We start from the raw sequence: 22,484 nt of genomic DNA on the forward strand, positions 1-22,484 counted from the left end.
CCAACTCACTCTGCAGGGCACACTCTCGATGTTCTGATCTCCTCAGACATTCCCCTTTCTGTCCCTCTCGCCACTCCTCTCTCCTGGAGTGATAACTTTCTCCTTTCCTCCCAGCTCCCCCTCTCTACCCATCAGGCCAAGCCACTTCCATCACTGCCACCCACCTTCTCGGTCATCGGACCCATGAAGCGCGTATCAGTTGAGGCTTTTGCTGCCACTTTCTCACCCCCATCCTCACACTTTGGCTGACTCTCACCTTGACAAAGCCCTCACCACGCTCCACTCTGCTATATCTGATACTCTTGATATCCTTGCCCCTGCCATGAGGATCTGCCTGAAGCCCAAAGCCAAGTGCAACTCCTGGTACGACTCATACCTTGTCACCTGAAAAACGCAAGTGCAGGGTGGACGAGAGGAAATGGCGTGCTTCCTGTACATCCTCTGACAAACTGGCCTGCCACCTGCTCCAAAGGCAATACCGGATTTCTGTCCTCACCAAGAGGAGAGCTCATATCCAAGCCTGCGTCATCTAACAACTCGGCTGAACTCTTTAAAATCTGCAAGGAACTGGCCAATCCTGCTGCAGTCTCTACCCCTCCTGTCCCTTCCCATGCCCTCTGCACGGCACTGGCTTCTCACTTCATGTCTAAAACCCACGACATTCTGTCCTCGCTCTCCTCCACTCCCCTCCCTCCCTATACTCCCTGCTCTTCCTCTGACCCTTCTGCAGCCACCCCCCCTCTTTTTCTGACTTTCCCCTGTTCGCTGGCAAGGTTTCTAGACAAGGCCTATCTATGAATGTCTCGTCAAAACAGGTTCACCCCTGTTCCTCCAAAACCATCAAGGACCACATTGACACCCTGGTTCCTGCCCTGGCTGACTTCTGCAACCACTCCTTCGCCACTGAAGTTTTCCCATATTCCTGAAGCACTCCCTTGTGCACCCTCTTCTTAAGAAACCCTCTGCCGATCCCGCCTGCCCGGCTAACTATCGCCAAATCTCCATCACTCCCTTCCTGGGCAAGCTCCTGGAGAAACTGCCCATCTCCCAGCTTAATCTTCACTCTGAATCTGTTGATTGTCTTCATGACCACCAGTCTGGCTTCAGAGCTGCTAGAAGCATGGAAACGGCTCTCCTGAACATCCGTGAAGACCTGCTCTCCAACCTTGACTCTAACACCCCCTGTGTCCTCATCTTGCTTGATCTCTCTTCTGCCTTTGACACTGTCAACAATTCCATCCTGCTTAATTGTCTACGTGATAACCTAGGTATCACCGGTCAGGCCCTGGCGTGGCTGACTTCCTTCCTCTCTGACGATCCTCCCAGGTCCAACTTGGGTCCTTCCTCTCTGCTATCCCGCACTGGCAAGTCAGCCTTCCTGTTAGGGCCAGGTCAAAGGCCTTAAAACCTCACCCAAGACTCTCTTGGAGTCAGTCCTGGCGCCTTTGGCACCAGGCTCATAAACATCATGAAGACCAACATTAGAATGGGACTATTTACTTCGGACTATTTAACCTGGAGGGGTTTAGCTAACATGGAGGCACACACATAGCTCAGTTACAGGAACTGAGCTATGCGGTCTAGTCTTCTGGGTGTGGCAGGCATGGGACTACTTTACCTGGACTACTTTGGATGTGGCAGGCCTGGGACTATTTTACCGGGACTACTTTACTTGAGACTATTTAATCCACACCCAAACAGCAGAAAATGCTTTGCGTTATTCTGCTGTGGGCAGCGTAACGCTCATCATTTCCATTTCTTTGATGCCAGTTTACTTGAAACCAAGAACCTGCAGAGAGAGAAGGAACACTACGAAACTTACCTGGAACAGTATCCCGTCTTCAATCCATCGCCGACTTCATTTCCACTCACCTGAAGGTACGAACTCCATCATCCGGCACTGCATGCATCCTGGAATACCATAACCTGAAAAGAGGAGAAAGAAAAACAGCATTAGGAAGCGTTTACTCACGTTTCCTCCCGAATGAAGAAAGCCAAACAATTCTTAACTGGGTAGTCATTTCCTGGTCAGTATCATTGCTGAAACATTATGGCGCTCGGCGAGGCACATCGCAACCTGCAAGGAAGAAAAGACACAGGTTAGCAATATAAAAGGCGAAACAGCACCGTGCATCGCACATTAGTCACCGGACAGCATTGCTCACACCGCGCTTTCGCCTAACGGCCCATGCTCATCTTCAAACTGCATGACAATACCAAAATACCTTTCCATACCTAAAAGGAAAGAAGCAAGACATTATTATTCGAACTAAGAGGAACATAAGAACTGCATATAAAGACTGTAAAGCAGCAAACCTACGGAGTTGCAGATGGCCTAGATTCCCACAGGGGGGCTTGCACCAGTGAAGTAACTTGGTCGCTGCTCGCCCCTTACATCTATGCGCCCCTGCCACGAGGAGCAGGACGGAGAATCCACCTTTTACAATATTAAGGTGAGGAGAGGGCCTAGTCGTTGAAGCTGGGTGGCCTGAGGAAAAAAGGACCACACTATTTCATCGGGGTCTACGAGGGGAACTAAAGGATGTCCTTGCTCAAGTAGTTAACCCACCTAAAGACTGTGGAGAATTCATCAACCTTGTGGTGCAATTAGATCACAGATTACAAGACCGAAAGGCAGACCGGATAAGGTTAGACACTCGAGCTGTGTATGTCCGGTCAAAGGATAATGTTCCACGTACATTAGAAAACACGGTAGAACCCATGCAAATCGGAGGTGTGCGGCCCCCTTTAACTGAAACTGAAAGAGACAAGAGAAGGCAACAACAATTATGCTTATATTGCGGAAAATCAGGCAACTTCCTCAAAGAATGTCCAGTGAAACCACCAAGGAGAACTGTTGGAGCCACAGAGAAGGAAGATAATAAGGAGTCGGAAAACTACCAAGCCCGGCAAGCGTAGAGGTCCGCTTGTCGAGCGAGAAGGATGAGCCACAGACCTCACACTTTGCATTACCAGTAATTTTGATCAATCACTAACAACCGTCTTGGATGTATGTTGTCGAAGCATACATAAGACAGCAGAGCAGTTGGCACCATGGCACACACTGTCCCTTGATTTCATTACAGATCTGCCTCCCAGTCAAGGATTCAACACCATCTTAGGAGTTGTAGACTTGTTCTCTAAAATGGCACACTTTATTCCTTTTAAGGGTCTTCCAAATGCATCCAATTTAGCAAAAGTATTCCTGGAGGAAATTGTACGGCTACATGGCTTTCCATCCGTCTTGATCTCAGATCGAGGTAGTAGTTTGTATCCAACTTCTGGAGGAAATGCTGTTCAATGGCCCAAATTGACATTCGACTATCCACAAGTCACCATCCTCAAACAGATGGCCAAACAGAAAGAACAAACCAAACCCTCGAACAATACTTACGTTGCATGTTACATCAAGTGGAAAGAAATTGGAAGGACTTGTTATGGATAGCTGAATATGCCTATAATAATTCATTACACACCAGTACTGGACAAACCCCTTTCTACACTATGGAACAAGTTACTTACCTGTAACTGTTGTTCTCCACCATGGGTCTGGCATGGATTCACATGCTCATGAATATTCCCCATCGTCAGTCCGGGAATCCTCGGTATAGAAAAAAATCAGTATCAGTTTCGTTTCTGATCTGTCTTTCTTAGTAGTAACCAATCACTGGTCTCTGGGTCATACTGCCCCCAGCCAATGACTGCCCTCTCCCTCCGGCAACCATCCTCAGATTTGGTAGCACGTAAAGTGGCAGTATGACCAAGTGAAGAGCCGTAGAGGGGTAGGCGGGAGGGTTCGCATGTGAATCCACGCCAGACCCATGCTGGAGAACAACAGTTACAGGTAAGTAACTTGTTCCTTCTCCAGCATGGTGTCTGGCTTGGATTCACATGCTCATGATTAAGAGAATACATAGCAGTACACACATGCACAACCACGGGAGGTGGCAACAGGCTCAACATTAAGCAATACAACAACTCAACATTAAGCAACTCTTACCTCCTCACCAGGCTCACCTTAGGCGAACAGGTTGCGCAGCACTGCTTGGCCGACCCTGGACTCCTCCCTGGAGTCCCGATCGACGCAGTAGAATCTTGTGAAGGTGTGCGTCGACCTCCACGTCGCAGCCTTGCAGATGTCCAGCAGGGGCACACCAGACAGGAACGCCGTGGTAGCAGCGATCGCTCTGGTCGAATGGGCTCTCGGACGGCCGGGCAGCTGTCGGTTTGCCAACCGGTGACAGTGCATGATGCAGCCGGAGAGCCATCTGGAAATGGAAGTCTTTGAGAGAGCCTTACCTTGATTCACAGTCCCAAAGTTCACAAACAGTTGTGACGTCTTCCGAAAACTCTTCGTGCGGTCCACGTAGAACTTCAGCGCTCTAGCTACATCCAGCGAGTGCAAAGTCCTCTCAGCCGGCGACGAAGGCGACGGTAAGAAAACTGGCAACACCAAGGGCTCATTGAGGTGGAAGTCCGACGGCACCTTGGGCATAAAGGATGGGTGTGTCCTCAGCACCACCCTCGTGTCATGAAAAGACAACTATGGAGGCTTGCAAGATAGGGCCTGGATCTCTCCCACTCGTCGTGCGGAGGTGATGACCACGAGGAAAGCTGTCTTCCACGACAGGAACTTCAAAGGCGCCGAATGCATAGGCTTGAATGGGGCCCCCATGAGCTTGGTCAGCACCACATTAAGCTCCCACGCCAGGGCCGGAGCCTTCACCGGCGGCAATGATCAGAATAGTCCCTTCATGGATTCTTTCACCAGGCGATGAGACCACAAGGACGCCCGTCCCGTCGTCCTGGTATATCGGGAGATTGCAGCCAGATGTATTTTGATGGAGGCGTGAGCCAGTCCAGCTTTGGCCAGCGACAGTAGGTACCGCAGTACTTGAGGGGCCGTAATCCGCAGAGGGTTAATCTTCTGTGCACGGCACCAGACAGACAGACAGAGAACCTCTTCCATTTATGTCCGTAGCACTTGAGAGTTGAGGACGCTCTGGCCTTTGCACGAACCTCACAGCAGTAGGCCGGGATGTCGTACCCTCCAAACTCTAGTGCTGCAGGAGCCAGGCCTGCAAGTTCAGCGACTCTGGGTTGTGGTGAAGAATGGCGTCTCCTTCTCTGGAGAGAAGGTCTTCGCCCGTCGGCAGGTTGACTGGTGGGGACGTTGACAAGTCCAGAAGGTCTGGGAACCAGATCTGCCTCAGCCACGCCGGTGCGACGAGGATCATCCTGCACCGGGACCTCTTGAGCTGGTTGATGAGCCGGAGCAGCAACGGCAGCCGTGGGAACGCATAAAGAAATAGGCCGTCCCAGGGGAACGAGAAAGCATTGCCCATGCTCCTCGGCTGGGGGAACCTGCTGGCGAACCTCCAGCACTTGGAATTCGTCGCCGTCGCGAAGAGATCGATTTGGGGTTCGCACCATCGTCGGAAGAGTCGATCCACTTGATCCTGGCATAGTTCCCACTCGTGGCACGAGCGCAGCTCCCTGCTGAGTGAGTCGGCGATCGTGTTTTTTATTCCTGCCAGATGAAGAGGCACCAGAAACATCCCTTGGGCGACGGCCCAATGCCACAGATCCTGGGCTTCCTTGGATAGGGCCGGGGACCTGGTTCCGCCCTGCTTCCTCACCACCTTGCCCTTGAGGGACGGAAGAAAGGACCTGAGGGCCCAGAACACCGCGCGGAGCTTCAAGATGTTGATGTGGAGCGACTTCGCCTCCGGGAGCCAAAGGCCTCTCGCGTGAAGATCTCCGGAGTGAGCTCCCCAACCTTCCAGGGAGGCGTCCGTCGTCACCGTCACCTGGTGAGCTGGGGTCTGAAAGTCTGTGCCCGCCGACAGATGGGAGCGGGTACTACACCACCGGATCGCCTGACGGAATGTCTCATTGAGAGGGATCCTGTTCGAAGCTGCCCGTCGACTGGATCCAGCGGGTGTCGAGGAACTCCTGTAAGGGTGTCATCCGAAGCCTGCAAAGGCGCACCAGATAAATGCAGGAGGACATCATCCCGAGGAGGGACTTGATAGATCTTACCCTGGCCATGTCCGTGGCCAGCAGACGCTGCACCTTGCCCAGAATGGCCCTGGTCCTTTCCTCCGATGGCGAGGCCAGCCGCGCCACTGTGTCGAGCTTGGCTCCCAGAAACAGGGCGACTTGTGACGGAACCAGGTGGGATTTTGGAAAGTTGATGGAGAATCCCAGGTCTGTGAGCAGCTGGACGGTCTTCGCAGTGTGCTCCACGGCGAGCTCCCTTGTCCTTGCCTGGATGAGCCAGTCGTCCAGGTAGGGGTAGACGTGGATCCCCTGTAGGCGCAGCCACGCCGCCACCGGTGCGAGGCACTTGGTGAGCATCCTAGGTGCCGACATCAATCCGAACGGGAGGGCCTTGAACTGGTAGTGCCGCCCTTGGACCATGAACCTGAGGAACTTTCGGTGTCTTTTTAGAATGGGGATGTGGAAGTACGCATCCTCCAAGTCCAACGACGACAGGAAATCGCCCTCCTCCAGCTGTCCCAGCACATGCTGGAGGGTGACCATACGGAACCTCTGTGCCTTGATGTACTTGTTCAGTCGTCGTAGGTCCAGGATGGGGCGCCATCCTCCTGTCTTCTTTTTTACGAGGAAGTACCTTGAGTAAACTCCGGAGCCCCGAAGCCTCTTTGGGACGAGCTCGATGGCACCCTTCTTGAGCATCGCCCTTACTTCCAACAGTAGTTGAGGAACATGATTTTCCTTCCTGGCCACGGGTGGAACGCGAGGGCACTTCTTCTGAAACTCGAGGGCGTACCCTTGGGCCAGGGCGTCCAGCACCCAACGGTCGGTGGAGATGGACTCCCACACGCTGACAAACCTCGCCAGCCGGCCTCCCACTGGGGTGCTTCGGCGGGGGCCGACCCCACGGTCGGTTCAATCTTGTTTGGAGGCCGCCTTGCCTCCTTGACCTCCTTGTCGATGACGACGGGCACCACCTGACTTGCCGCGTCCCCTGTAGGCTTCCTGGGATGAAGATCTTGCCGCTTCGCGGTAAGTGGAGGAGCCACTGCTGGATCCCTTGGAGACACCTTATCTGCCTCCGGAGCTCCGAAAGGACGGCCGTCGTTGTTGGAGCACTCCCAGTGCCTGGGCAGTCTCTGTGTCTGTCTTGATGGCCTGAAGGGACTCATCAACCGCCTTCCCAAACAGGTTGTTCCCGTCGAAGGGCATGTCCAAAACCTTGGTTTGTATGTCCTGGTGGAAATCCGTGGCCTTGAGCCATCCTCGTCGTCTCAAGCAAACGCCGTTGCCCAACTGACGGAAACTGGTGTCAGCGATGTCCGTTGCCACCGTGATGGCGTGGTCCGAAGCAATCTCCCCTTCCTGTAGGATTTCAAGGGCCTCAGCCCTTTTGGCGTCCGGAAGGAAGTCTAACAGAGGGGTAATTTTGAACCACAACTCCCTGTCGTAGCGGGCTACGATAGCCAGGGCGTTGGCCGCCTTGATAGTCGTTGCTGCGGATGAGATGATCCGTCGTCCCATTGTGTCCAACTTCCTGCCCTCGCCGTCCGGCGGGGAAGTTGATGTCGAGGCCGATGCCCCCCCAGCTTTCTTCTTTGCCGCCGCCGAGACGAACGAATCCGGGGTAGGTTGTGCCCGAAGGCACAAGAGGGCAGCGTCGGGGACCCGGTACTTCTTCTCGTATCGGTCCCTCTTTGCCGGCGCCGTGGCAGGGTTCTTGAGGAGGGCGAGCACCTCATCTCAGATGTCATCGAGAGGCGGTACGGCAAGGTCCGTCTTCCTTTTAGCCTCGCGCCATTGGTAAAGGAACCCTTCTTTCTTCTTTTCTTCTGGGCAGAGCTGGAAAAGCTTGGATGCCCTGGAAGTCATGGCATGAAAGGATCCAATCTCGTCGGGCGGGGACGCCCGAGTAGGGGGTGACGGGGGGGGACACGTCCCGTCGTCGCCCCCGTCGTTATCTGTACCTGTCGTAGCCGTGTCCGTGCCTGTATCATCCCTGTGGTTAGTAGACCGGGGGGAAGGCAGAGCAGGCCGCAGAGGTGGGAGAGGTGGCGTAGGATGCGTTCTCCTCCTCTTATGCGGGGGACTCTCCGAAGGTCCTGGCTCCGGTTCGCCCGTCGGGTCTGGCTCAGGTACCTCCGTCGGGGGAAGGGGCAACCTTGTCCTTATCTCCGAGCATAAGGACTGAATCGCTGACAAAATGGCCGCCGAGGTGTCCTGCGGCGCCGGAAACGACGGGCGCAAGGGCCCTTGAGGAGCCTTGTCGGCGACACCGTCCCTCTCGTCGTCGCCCTCGTCGGGATCCCTCCCGATGGGCTGGGCCTCTTCCACTACTTCGATGAGCTCTTCTTCAGAGGTCATGTCCGTATCCACGATGGCCACCAGCCGCTCCCCCACCTTCTCCAACGAGGACTTCGTGGGGGTCTTCTCAATGGGCCTGAAAGACGACTCCCTTCGAGGTGGCAGGGAGACTGGGTCCTGAGTGCGCCTCCACTGGTGTAGCCTCCACAGGCTGAGCCAGGGCCGCGGCGACATCCTCAATCGAGGTCTTAGCAGGGTGAATTAAGGCCACCGTCACCTTCTGGACGCCTGGGGCCTTCACCTTGGGGGGAGGGTCCGAGCCTCGCTCCCCCTCTGCCGGAATCTTTGAGATCGACCGGGGCCTCTCCAGAAGCTTCGCCGGGTTCTCAGACTTCCTCTTACCCGAGCCAGAGCGTTGGCTCGTGGTTGATGGCGCCGGGGAGGATGCGCCCTGCCTGGCAGCCAAGGAGCCCGACCGTTCGGCGCTCCCGGTGCCCACGGACTTGCGGTGCTTAGCCTTTTGTTGGGCCCCTGTCGCCTGGGCACCCTCACAAGACTTAGATGACCGCTCAGTCTTCTTTTTCTTCTTCTCGCCTGACGGGCTCTTCCCTTCCAGCCAGTTGGCGAGACAGAGGTGGCGATCTTTCATGGTCCGCTCGACATGTTCCCACAAAACACACAGTCCTTCTCCTTGTGCGTCTTGTCCTCATGGAGACAGTAGAGGCATAACAAATGCTCGTCCTCCTTGAACACATTCTGAAGCTGGCATCCAGGGCAGGTCCTGAACAGCTTCCCGGGCGTCGAGCTTCCTTTCTCCTGGGCCATGTCCGGGGTAGGCCTCGGAACTTCTGGAATCCTCCAAAAGCGTAACTCGACGAAATCTTCACCCTTGAGGGGCGTAGAAAACTCTGAAACGGATCCCCGTTGATCGGATGTAGAAACGGTGGAGCTTGAGGCTCTATTTAACCGAAAAATCTCCTGAAAAGCACGAAAACGCAGCAAAAGCTCGAGAGCTACATCACGAGGACTCCCAACACTTGAACGTGCGGTAAAAATCTGAGGATGGCTTCCGGAGGCGGGGCTTAGGGAGAGGGAAGTCATTGGCTGGGGGCAGTATGACCCAGAGACCAGTGATTGGTTACTACTAATAAAGACAGATCAGAAACGAAACTGATACTGATTTTTTTCTATACCGAGGATTCCCAGCCTGACGACGGGGAATATTCATGAGCATGTGAATCCATGCCAGACCCCATGCTGGAGAAATATGGTAGACATCCACGTACTTCAGAATTGGATCTCCCAACCCCTTTGGAAATGCCAGCGGTTAAAACCCTATATACGACAATTTCCCAGGCCCTCAAAGAAGCAGCAGAACATTTACTCCAAGCCAAGAACAGACAAAAGAAATTCACCGACTAACATTGTAGTAAAGCCCCCGACTATCAAATTGGAGACAAGGTCTGGTTAGCATCAAAATATGTGCTCATAAAAGGGACTCAGACCTTTCGTCCCCGATATCTGGGACCTTATTCCATTGAATCCATAATAAATCCAGTGGCAGTTAAATTAGCCCTACCACCTACTATGCAGATTCATCCTGTGTTTCACGTATCACTCCGGAAACCGGTACAACCCAGTACTCGGGTTACAACACCACCAAAACCAGTATTAGTTGACGGAGAACCAGAGTTTGAAGTAAAGGATATCCTAGACTCAAAATACACCAGATTCAAGCTACACTACTTAGTTGATTGGAAGGGATACGGCCCTCAAGACAGATCATGGGAACCTAGTGAATACATCTATGAACCTCGCTTAATTAAAAAGTTCCATCAGAATTACCCAGCCAAACCAGGACCAGGCAAAAGTGCCACCGTGAGAGGGGCCTTGGGGGGCGGGGGGGTTGAGTGCTGTCATGACCGCTACTCCCGAGGGGCCAGGACTGGCCCAGCGCCCTCGGAAGCAGACCCGTCTTCCACTATTCCGGACCCAGCAGACCCCTACAGGGGCCCTTTGGACCGTGTCCTGGCGCCTTTGGCGCCAGGCTCATGAAGGGTTTCAGTCCCGGCGCCATAGGCGCCGGGCTCATATTGATAAACAGTGTAATAATGGTTGGGTGGACTTACCTGAGGCAGACCATGCTGCATATTTACCCAGAACAATCCAGTCTGGTTGAAGTCCCCAGCCATCAGGGCTGGGAGGAACTATTCCCTCCATTCAGGAACTCTTTTCTTACCTGGGTGGAACCAGTGGAAGAACACACACTGGAAGCACTACTCTGCTATTTAAACCACGCCCGATGGAAAACACGTGCTTTCCGTTATTCTGCAGCAGCAGCAGGACGCTCACCGAGTCGGCTCCTGCATTCCAGGTCCAGATTCATCTTCAGCTTCCGCGCAGCAACCTGTGGATGAAGAAAGACACAGAACAATACTTACCAGATCCCGGAATCCAGTCACCGGCAAAACCTGCAAAGAATAAACATAAGGTTAGAAAAGTGCAACTCGCTCGCAGCAGCGCCCGCTTACCTGATCCATCCGTGATTGCAAAGGAGCTAACCGCGGCCTTTTCTTCGGCAGCTTCTCTGCACCTGAAAGATGCAGATCTCCTTGACTACCAGCTCCCGCTCGTTCCCAGGAAATACACGGTCTGCAGTACGCCTACCGTCCCGCTCCAGCTCGCTGCTCGTTTCCTCTCACTCCCGAGGAAAACAACCGGACCACCGCGCAAGTTCTTTCACAGTCGTCCTTCAGCCTCAACTGAGGTACCGAGGCCGGACTGACTGTTCCTTATTCTCATTCCACTTATAGGTCATTCTGACATTGTTTCTCCCTATCTTGCAGACAGTCTTACTCTTCCGTCTATCCACAGAACCTAAGTCTAATCCTCAGTTTAGCGGGCAGACAATTCTTACCTCAGGTACCTCTTGAGCATTCGATCCCGTTTCCCATTTCTTCTTTTGGATCTTAACTAACCCCCTTCTCTCATCTAAGAGCTGTCCTCCGAGGTTCCCGAGAAACAGACACACCGGCATCTCTTACCTCTTTCTCCCAGTTCGCAACAAGGTGCTTAATAATACCTCTTATCTTACTTGTTCTAACACTACCAAACTCTATTACTTATTGTTTTCTGTCGACTTCCTTGTAGCCTATGGTACGAGATAACCTTATCCGGAATCTTCTCCCTCCTCAAGAATTCAGAAGCAGACGATCGACTGAGACGCAGGGTTTTCTTCCCCCTGAGGGTTTCCCTGGACTCTCTCTCCGTCCCTGGGGCTTGGCCCTGGGGAGGAAGGGGGGGGGAGATCAGTGGAATCTACATCAGCATAGCTACTCCTGATCTTCGGTCTCAAGTGATACTAGCCTCCTTCACTGCTGGTGAGTTTGCCCTGGATTCTCTCTCCTTGTCATTTCCACTGTTTAGACTTATCACATGGTAATATACATAACAGTTAGCAACGCCTAGAGAGAAAGAAAAAAAAAAAAGAAATCAGTGGGTTGACACGGATTGAATCTTTGGGCATTTCGGCTTTTTACTAACATGGATCCAGCCCAACAACAACAATTGTTGGCAGCGGTACAGTCCCTAACCGCTGAGGTCCAATCCCTCAAACAAGAAAATGCTATCTTACGTCAGCATATGGGGAGAGCCCCGAGTTGCTCAGAATTACCACCTGGCCCACTTCCTGGAGGCTTATTCAATGGGGATCCCCATAAATTGAAGGCCTTTCTTGAAGCCTGTACTGTCCAATTTTCCTTTAAGTCTGCCTTCTTTCATACCGTTAGGGATAAGGTTGGTCATGTGATCTCGAACTTAACTGGACCTGCTCTAGCTTGGGCCACCCCTTTGGTAACAAATAACAATCCATTATTGGATTTGTTTCCTGCCTTTCTAAATAGCCTCAGAACAATGCTCAGTAGACAGGAAATTACTGTTTCAGCACAAGAACAACTCCTGGACTTCAGGCAAGGTTCGCAGGACATCCTGACATATATCACTAGATTTAAACAGTTGGCAGCCGGCACTTCTTCGGCTGACGACGCTCTTATTACTCTTTTTAGAAGGGGCCTAAATGAGGAGCTTAAGGATGAGGTGTCTCGAGTCCCTCGTCCTCCTAACCTTGCTGAACTAATTTCCATGGTGATGCAAATAGATTACAGGATACAGGAAAGACATAGGGAGCATTGCAGACCCAGAAACCCGCGTCTTGCTTCAGGATATGTCCCGAGTCCCACCCGGGTTCCACCCGATGAACCGATGCAGATTGGCTCGGCACGGGGTCGTCTGACACCGGAAGAACGCAACCGGCGAAGACAGCAAAATCTTTGCATGTACTGTGGGGCCAAAGATCATTCTGTTCAGAATTGTCCCATCACTCCAGTAAGGAAGTCGGGAAACGCTTGTTCTCTACCGTCAGGGGAACCGCGGATAGAGAATTGAGAAATGGTTCCTCGCCTTTGTTCGTGCCTACTCAAGTCACAGAACTTTCTAACCTTCAAATGGTTGTCTTGAACATTTCTCTTCAGTGGAGTAATGCAGAGCCCGTGGAGGTACTGGCTTTGATCGATAGTGGTGCTGCAGGAGGTTTTATCGATCTTCAATGGGCCCAAAGGGTAGGAGTCCCTTCTTCTTCTAAAAAGTTAGTCATCCCAGTTGAATCAGTGGATGGAAGCCCCTTGGTTTCCGGGCCTATAACTAAACAAACTCTACCTCTGCATATGAAGGTAGCTTCTCATACTGAGACCATCACGTTGGACCTCATTCGAACCACCCACTATCCAATCATACTCGTATTACCGTGGCTCAAGATTCATAACCTGTATACTAACTGGACAGCAGGGACTCTTTTTATGGGGTCAGAACATTGTGTCAAATCCTGCCTAAACAACAAGGCTGTTGGGTTTCATCATGAACCTTCTTTGCAAGAAGTTTGTCCCACGTCCAAGATACTCAACCACCTTCAGGGCATCCCAGACGTTTATAAGCCCTATAGCATGGTTTTCTCTGACACAGATTATGCTGAGCTCCCACCTCACCGTAGGGACGACTGTGCTATCGAATTAACTCCAGATGCTCCTATCCCATTCGGTCAAATGTACATTTTGTCGTCCCAGGAAAAGGAAGTTTTAAAGGAATACCTACAATAGAATTTACACCATGGTCTCATAGCTGAATCGACCTCTCCGGCAGGAGCTTCCTTATTTTTTGTGCCAAAAAAAGATACTAAAGAACTTTGACCCTGCATAGATTATCGTGGGCTGAACAAGGTCACTATCGCTGACAGATATCCAATGCCTTTGATTCCAGACATATTGAAAGCTGTGCAAGGCGCCACAGTCTTTACAAAATTGGATCTCCGCGGAGCTTATCACCTCATCCAAATTCGAGCAGGGGACGAATGGAAGACGGCCTTTCGTACACCTTTTGGGCATTTTGAGTATCGGGTCATGCCCTTTGGTCTCTCTAACGCCCCGGCCGTCTTCCCGCGTTTTATGGATCATATCTTCTCGGATCTCCTTCTTCACTCGGTGGCCGTCTATTTGGACGATATATTGATTTTCTCCTCTTCCCGTTCTCAACACATTCAGCATGTTATGGAGGTGCTTCAGAGACTGTCTGATAACCACCTATACTGCAAATTGGAGAAATGTGAGTTCCACAAGGACAGAGTGGCATATCTGGGTTACATTCTGTCATCACAAGGAACGGCAATGGATCCCCGGAAAGTATCCGCAATAGTTGATTGGGCGACTCCGTGGAATGTGAAGGATCTTCAGAGATTCCTCGGATTGGCAAATTTTTGCCAGCGTTTCATCCCTAATTACTCTGAAGAAATCCTGCCTATGACTGCTCTTCTTAAGAAAGGGGTCCAATTTCGTTGGTCAAATAAGGCTCAACTTGCCTTTGAAAAACTAAAAACACGATTAGTTTCTGGGCCCATCCTTCTCACTCCAGACCAGTCAAAAAGGTTCATTGTGGAATCGGACGCTTCACACCATTCCTTGAGGGCCGTTCTGTTGCAGGAAAACAAGCAGGGAATTGAATGTCCGGTGGCCTACTTGTCTAAGACCTTATCTCCTTCTGAAAGAAATTACACCGTTCTTGAAAAGGAACTATTGGCTATTAAACGTGCCTTCGAAGAGTGGCGCCATCTTCTGCTCGGTGCTCGACATACCATTGAAGTTCGAACAGATCACAGCAACCTTCGAGCCCTACAGTATGCACAGACTCGAAACAGCAGACAAGCCCGTTGGGCACATTTCTTTTCCCCTTACGATATTACTTTTACATTAATTCCTGGCAGAATCAACCTCAAGGCCGACGCCTTGTCAAGAAAGGATTCCACATGTTTTCATTCTTTTCAATCTGAACCCTTATTTCCCAGGGCTTGCTTTTTGCTCATGGTTACAACCTTTCTACGATCCACCTCAGATGCTACCATGCTGTATCTGAAGAATAATCCTACAGCTTTACATGATTTTAAGATGGTTTTGTCCCAGGGTTGCGCCTATCGAGATAAACGACTGTTCATGCCTACTGAAGAATTGAGGAGGAAGGTGCTGCAGTTACGCCATGACTCGCAGATGGCAGGACATTGCGGAAGGGTCAACACCCTGGAACTCGTACAGCAACACTTTTGGTGGCCTAAATGGATTAAGGATGTACATGATTATGTTGCGGCCTGTTCTATATGCTTACAAGCCAAGACACCACATTCAGCACCCCAGGGTCTTCTTTCCAGGATGCCTGTTCCGGTTCATCCCTGGCAATTAATTTCAACTGATTTTGTGGTCGACTTACCCGTCTCTAATGGTTCCACCGCTATAATGGTGGTTGTGGACTACTTTACTAAAATGGCCCATTTTATCCCGCTTCATCGGATTCCCACGGCCGCTCATATGGCGAGAATTTTCATCACCCAGATTTTTTCTTTCTCTTCACGGCCTTCCAGAAACCATTGTCTCGGATCGTGGTTCTCAGTATACCTCTCGATACTGGAGCCAGATCTGTAAATTCTGAAGATCAATAAAGCCCTGAGTTCCGGTTTCCATCTGCAGACCAACGGCCAGACGGAGTGTCTCAATCAGACTCTGGAGGGTTACCTACGTTGCTACATTTCAGCCTCTCAGGATAACTGGCACGAACTTCTCCCCTTGGCTGAGTTTGCCTACAATAACTCGAAACATTCTGCTTTGAACTCTAGCCCATTTCTATGGTCTTACGGATTCCACCCGATCTGCTTCCCTGTGGGTTTGGCTTCTCCTTCTAAATTTCCAGATGTTGATAGTCTGCTCTTAGCAATCCGAGATTGTCAACGGTTGGCTCGATCCTCTCTGCTTGCTGCCCAGGAACACGCCAAGATGTTTGCCGACAGACGCCGTTCCAGGGCTCCTCAGTTTGAACCTGGGGAGAAGGTCTGGTTGGCTTCTCGCTTCCTGCCCCGTCATCTGGTACCCTCCAATCTCTCACCGAAGTTCTTTGGTCCTTTCCCTATTCTTCAACGGGTTGGTTCTGCTGCCTTCCGACTTTGTCTCCCTCCCGCTTGGTCTCGGATTCTCCCTGTGTTCCACGTCTCCCAGCTTAAGAAGGATGTGGGGGATCGCTTCTCTAGGCATCAGGGTCTTCGCCGTCCTCCGGTTTCTACTCCATTGGGTCCTGAATTTGAGGTTGCAGGGATTTGTGACTCCCGAATGCATCGGGGTCGTCTGCAATTTCTAGTTTATTGGCGTGGGTATTCACCTTCCGATAGGTCTTGGGAGCCCGCTTCTGCGGTACATGGCCCGGATTTGGTTCGGCGGTTCTTTCGTTTGCATCCTGGTAAACCCGGTTCCTCTGCCCTTCGGAGGGGGTATACTATCACGCCTCTCAGAAAGCGCTGGTCTTTGTGGTACAGTTGGATCCGGAGAAGTACGGCGGCCATTTTTACACCCAAGATGGCCGCTGCTACGGTCAGCTGTGGTCTAGCGGCCTGGTTTCAACATGGCCACTCTGCTCCTCCCTCCCGGCCGGGCACTGTATATCAACATCGGAGCACAACAGACGGATGCGCTGCTTCTCCTAGTTACCAACGCTGCGTGAGTTCGGATCTAGGGTTTGTTCTTACCTGTCCTTGCCACATCCTGTACTTCTAACTTACCTTCTGTCTCCTTGACTACCAGCTCCGGCTCGTTCCCAGGAAATACACGGTCTGCAGTAAGCCTACCGTCCCACTCCCGCTCGCTGCTCGTTTCCTCTCACTCCCGAGGAAAACAACCGGACCGCCGCGGAAGTTCTTTCACAGTCGTCCTTCAGCCTCAACTGAGGTACCCCGGCTGGACTGACTGTTCCTTATTCTCATTCCACTTATAGGTCATTCTGACGTTGTTTCTCTCTATCTTGCAGACAGTCTTACTCTCCCGTCTATCCACGGAACCTCCGTCTAATCCTCAGTTTAGCGGGCAGACAATTCTTACCTCAGGTACCTCTTGAGCATTCGATCCCGTTTCCCCATTTCTTCTTTTGGATCTTAACTAACCCCCTTCTCTCATCTTAGAGCTGTCCTCCGAGGTTCCCGAGAAACAGAGACTCCGGCATCTCTTACCTCTTTATCCCAGTTTGCAACAAGGTGCTGTCAAGATTAGTCAGGCGAGTACAAAGGCAGCGAATATGGCAAGGGAAATGTGCACTAAATCACACAGTGAATAGCTTCGAATTAAACTACGTGCACACAGGAACAACGACTCATGTATGCTAGAACCCAGGAGTGCAAATAGAGTGTGACAACAAAACCAATATATGAAAAGGGTTGCGGGGTAAGCACCTGACCGCGAGGGAAGTCGGCAAGCGCCTTACCCCCAATTGCTGTTACAGGTACTGACAGCGCTTAACCCACGTGGAGGGCAAGCAATGACAGGATCTGTGAACTAACACTCTTGATGGTATTAAATAAGGGAACTAAAGAACTATACTCACGAGGACGAGATAAACCTCTTGAATGTCAGCTAGCCCACGAATCCTGTTGATGAAACTGGGACCCAGAAAGGCTAGAACAGCAATGGGAGGAAAACTAAATACCTAAGTTGGAATAGTGATTACAAATTAGTGAGGAAAACATAAGCATTCACACAGGAGCTAGCTACAACCGCACACCACACCTAATAATCAAATGGGAAATAAATGCAGAAGTGCAATGGAAAACATGGAATGGATCCCAATGGAAAGTAAGGATCAGGAGCAGGGAAAAAAACGAAATAACCAATGCAAACTTCTCCCTACCCCTCCAAGGAAAAGACAGGAAGCTAATCTAAGAGGAAGGCTAAGGCATACGGGTTTACAGCAGCAAAGGACAGAGTCAAAGAAATATAGAACACAGACAAACTGGGCTGCATCTAAAAGGGGAAAGCACTGAGAAATGCTGCCTGCAAACAGAGGAAGACAAAAAGGGAATCAAGGGAGCAGAAATCAATTAGCGCATGAATCCGAGATTCAGGGCGGAAGAACAAGAAAACAGGAACTAGGAACTAGGTACAAAGGCAAGGAACAAGGAACAAGGGACTAGTCACAACAGGAACACTGCAAACGATGACCAGCGCTGGACTGAAGTAAGACTGAGGCTTTTAAAGCTGCTTAACGAGCACATGCCTCAGGTGTGCTGATTGCTGCACCTGCAGCCACAGGTGTTGCCTATCCTCCACCCAACCTTGTCCTGCAAGGGTGGAGGTGAAGCAGTGGGCCAGGCATTCTGGGAAGCATAGTCATTTGGTTAAAGAAGCATGCTGGCTGCCAAAAACCTGGAATGGATCCGGAAGGGAAGTAGCTTGGAAAATAGGGATTTAGCGCTCCCAATTCATCACAGCACTGTAGCATAAGGTTCGAAGGAAAAGTCCAGTAGGGAATAAACCCCAAATCATGCCCCCAAGTGGTGGGAACGGGAGCGAAGGGAGCGGGTCGTGACAGTATACCCCCTCCCACGGCCGTCTTCTGGTGCCCGCCACCCGCACGAGACATCTTCTTTCCATGATGGGAGTGCTTTTTCTTTGGAGGTGGCACTGATGGAAATGGTGGCCTGTGGGCAAAGGCAGATGGACTTCCATGATAGGAGCGCTTTGTCTTTGGAGGTGGCACTGATGGAAACGGTGGCTTCTGGTGAGGAAGAGACTCATGGTTCGAAGAAAGGCATGAAGGACTTGCAGGACCTGAAGCAGAGTTGGAAGGTCCAGGAAGCTCAGTCACTGGGAGTGGACACTTATAAGTCTTTGAGGAGGGAGGCAGGCTGGTGCAACATGCCTTAGACAATGGTAGAAGCCCTGTTAGCCTTTCTGCCGAGAGTGGACATGCGGGAGGTGAGGAAATTGCTGGCTTCAGGAAAGGTTTATGTTCAGCCATTAGAGAAGGTGGCGGCTGAGGTAGAGGTTCAGATTTTCTTCTGTCATCCATCTGGGAAAAGGCTTGTGGTTGAAAGTGACTAAGGTTTGACTGCACATGTTCTACGCCTTGGAGACCTGGAAGTCCAATGGGTTGTACAAGGCTGGTACTCCCGGTGACAGTCGTGTAGCCACTTTGTTGCACGTGGGATACAACAGCAGGGACGTTTGGCATACTGATAGGAGTGATAGACGCAGTACTTGGTATTTCAGGCACACTCGCAGAAGGAGCAATAACAGACACATTTTGAATTGCAGCAGTCATTCCCTTCCTTTGGCTACTAGTACCCAACTGGTGCTTCTTGGCGGAATTCTGTTGCACAAGTCCTGTAGGTAATACGCCGGTCTGCACCACCCCCTGTGCACACCCAGGTGAGTGGTTCTGACTCACCACTTGGTCCAGCTTGATGACTCTGAAGCGGGAGCTGGCAAAAGTCTCAAACTCTGATGCTGCATATTTAGGAGGCTCTGATGCTAAAGTGAAGCAGTTGGGAGAATCGTCTTGTGGAAAAGGCAGGCATTCTGGTGCTCCTCCTGAAGCAAAAGAAAGGCAGGCTAGACGTTCATCGACAGTAAATGGTTGGGATTCAGGAGGAATCGCTGGAGCAGAAGAAAATACAGCAGGATCTGATGGTGTAGACAGGTATACCTCTGATATTGGCAGCGAGGCTAAGCAGGATACAAGCGTCTCATGAACTGAAGGCAAATACTCAGTATACTCCGGGACTGAAGACATGCACTTATGATGGACTACCGGAGGCTCTATAGCTGAAGGATGATCTGCAGGATGAGTCACTGTAGCTGAAGACAGGCAGGCCAGAGGAAACCTTGAGGCTGAAGGCATGCAAGCTGGAGCAATCTCGGTTGCTGGATACAAACATGTCCAGGTCTTTGGGACTGGCTCTTGAATAAATGGCAGACATGGCAGCGGTTCATTGGGTGAAGACACGTGTGCCAAAGATGATTGCAGGGCTGTGGGTTGGATCATAGAAGAGTCAATGGTTGTAGGAGGACAGACAGAAGTCTCAGAAGTTGACAGACACATTGGTGGTTCAGGAATGGAGGGCACCTTTAGGGCAGTAGACTCCTTGGCACCAGTAACCAAAGACTGAGCTTTACCCTTGCAGTCCTTTTCTTTAGTGGGTGACACAGAGTCTTTTTCTTTGTAGAAGTCAAAATCAACCAGTGGAATTACCATAGTAAAGTCTCTGTTAATCAGGATTTCGTCAATTGTCCATTCCTCTGTCTTAGCTTCTGAAAGAGGCAGATTTACAATCAACAGTTCAGGAATCGCCTGCCGGTTTTTTGGTTCTGTATACTGTGGAATGAGTCCATCAGAAGATGAAATCGGTACTGTTTCTGACTGTTCGTATTGATCAGAATTGGCAGAAGGAAGAGTGAACCCAGAGGTAACATCGTTTTCCACATCAGCTTGAACATCTACTTCAGTCTCAGCAGCTGTATCAAGAGCAGGGCCTAAGCCTACTGTAGCGACTGAATCTGTGTATGCCACCATTGTGGATTGTGTTTGGAAATCAGAAGCTTGCATGTGTGCTAGCTCAGAATTATGACAAACTGCTACACAGGAAATTTTAGGTAAAGGAGTGGCTTGTAAATCTTCAGCTAACTGCAATCCCTGACAAACAGCAGAACCATTGTTAGAAACTGTGCCCAGATTAGGCGCTGTGCTAGAAGAAAGACTTTCACTCCCAATAGATCTAACATATTGACAAATATCATGGTTTACCAAAGTCTCTGCACTCAGGGGCTGAACAGTGTTCACTTCATCAACATCAACGGATAAAGTCTGAGGTGTATTCAGTAAAGAGTGCAAGGTTTTATTCTCCTCTTGTAAAGAAATGAATTCTTGTCTTAACTCCTCAAGCTTAGCTCTTAGCATGCCCTCATTAACTGTACATCACTATCGGTAGGCACAGGGGGAGGCATAGTGGCATCAGGGCTGGATCCTGCACTAGCAATCTGGATGTGCACCGATTGTGCATTGTCCTCTACTGCTTTCAGGTTCTGAGATTTATACTTTCTCTTACCAACTTGGTCTGTGTTTCCCTTAAGCAAACTATTGACATTAGACCTCTTGGCATTAGGGACTACAGTATGTACTTGTGCAAAGGAGTATGCTTTAGACTGAGGGTAGAAAACAGAAGTTATGCAAGGAACCCCTCCATTCTTTATGTTTGTACCATGAAACTGTTCTATCTGAGGTGAAGCACACTGGAATCATGGGGTTCAACAACAGAGGTACTTTTGTATAATAAGTCTAACAGTGTGTTGTTTTCTGCGGCTAAGGCTTGCGCTGACATAGAATCTGGATCAAAACAAAAGACAGAACTAGGATCAGGCAATGTAGGATGTGCCATCCTATGGGAAAAATGCTTTGCACGTAAATGCCCATTCGTGACAAGGAGTTCATTTAAGTCAGGATTAGTGATTTGATTGTCACAGCTAAATGTAGGGGAAGCTTTCTGTACAAACATGTTAGAGGCCTTGCTGCCTTTCTTTCTTAAACTTGCCATATTCAATGGGAATTTTGGGCTGGTCATTCTGTCAAGATTAGTCAGGCGAGTACAAAGGCAGCGAATATGGCAAGGGAAATGTGCACTAAATCACACAGTGAATAGCTTCGAATTAAACTACGTGCACACAGGAACAACGACTCATGTATGCTAGAACCCAGGAGTGCAAATAGAGTGTGACAACAAAACCAATATATGAAAAGGGATGTGGGGTAAGCACCTGACCGCGAGGAAAGTCGGCAAGCGCCTTACCCCCAATTGCTGTTACAGGTACTGACAGCGCTTAACCCACGTGGAGGGCAAGCAATGACAGGATCTGTGAACTAACACTCTTGATGGTATTAAATAAGGGAACTAAAGAACTGTACTCACGAGGACGAGATAAACCTCTTGAATGTCAGCTAGCCCACGAATCCTGTTGATGAAACTGGGACCCAGAAAGGCTAGAACAGCAATGGGAGGAAAACTAAATACCTAAGTTGGAATAGTGATTACAAATTAGTGAGTAAAACATAAGCATTCACACAGGAGCTAGCTACAACCGCACACCACACCTAATAATCAAATGGGAAATAAATGCAGAAGTGCAATGGAAAACATGGAATGGATCCCAATGGAAAGTAAGGATCAGGAGCAGGGAAAAAAACGAAATAACCAATGCAAACTTCTCCCTACCCCTCCAAGGAAAAGACAGGAAGCTAATCTAAGAGGAAGGCTAAGGCATACGGGTTTACAGCAGCAAAGGACAGAGTCAAAGAAATATAGAACACAGACAAACTGGGCTGCATCTAAAAGGGGAAAGCACTGAGAAATGCTGCCTGCAAACAGAGGAAGACAAAAAGGGAATCAAGGGAGCAGAAATCAATTAGCGCATGAATCCGAGATTCAGGGCGGAGGAACAAGAAAACAGGAACTAGGAACTAGGTACAAAGGCAAGGAACAAGGAACAAGGGACTAGTCACAACAGGAACACTGCAAACGATGACCAGCGCTGGACTGAAGTAAGACTGAGGCTTTTAAAGCTGCTTAACGAGCACACGCCTCAGGTGTGCTGATTGCTGCACCTGCAGCCACAGGTGTTGCCTATCCTCCACCCAACCTTGTCCTGCAAGGGTGGAGGTGAAGCAGTGGGCCAGGCATTCTGGGAAGCATAGTCATTTGGTTAAAGAAGCATGCTGGCTGCCAAAAACCTGGAATGGATCCGGAAGGGAAGTAGCTTGGAAAATAGGGATTTAGCCCT

This window comes from Ambystoma mexicanum, chromosome 3p, assembly GCF_040938575.1.
Source record: "Ambystoma mexicanum isolate Mex_15411 chromosome 3p, UKY_AmexF1_1, whole genome shotgun sequence".
In the NCBI taxonomy this organism is placed as follows: Eukaryota; Metazoa; Chordata; class Amphibia; order Caudata; family Ambystomatidae; genus Ambystoma; species Ambystoma mexicanum.